Source organism: Chaetura pelagica, unplaced genomic scaffold (assembly GCF_000747805.2).
Source record: "Chaetura pelagica isolate M959 unplaced genomic scaffold, ChaPel_1.0 scaffold748, whole genome shotgun sequence".
Lineage (NCBI taxonomy): Eukaryota > Metazoa > Chordata > Aves > Apodiformes > Apodidae > Chaetura > Chaetura pelagica.
The window spans coordinates 11,888-12,153 of NW_009954115.1; positions in this window are offsets into that span (position 1 = coordinate 11,888).

Consider the following 266-nt stretch of genomic DNA (forward strand, 5'->3'; position numbering starts at 1 on the left):
GGGGGCAGGAGGGGAGCGGAGCGGCCGCCGGGAGCTCGGGGGAGAAGGAAAAGGAGCCGGTGAGATTCCCGGGATAGGGTCTGGGGGGGTGGAAAACACCCTGGGAAAATTTGGGATCGGGTGGGGAGGGGTAGGATTTGGCCTCTTTTCCCGGCGCTGGATCCCGTGGTTGGGATGCTGGGGTTGGGGGAGGGCGGTGCTGCTTTTGATTTTTCCTCCCCTGCTCTCTGGGATGTTTTTGTGGCCCTGGCACAGCCCAGAGCCCT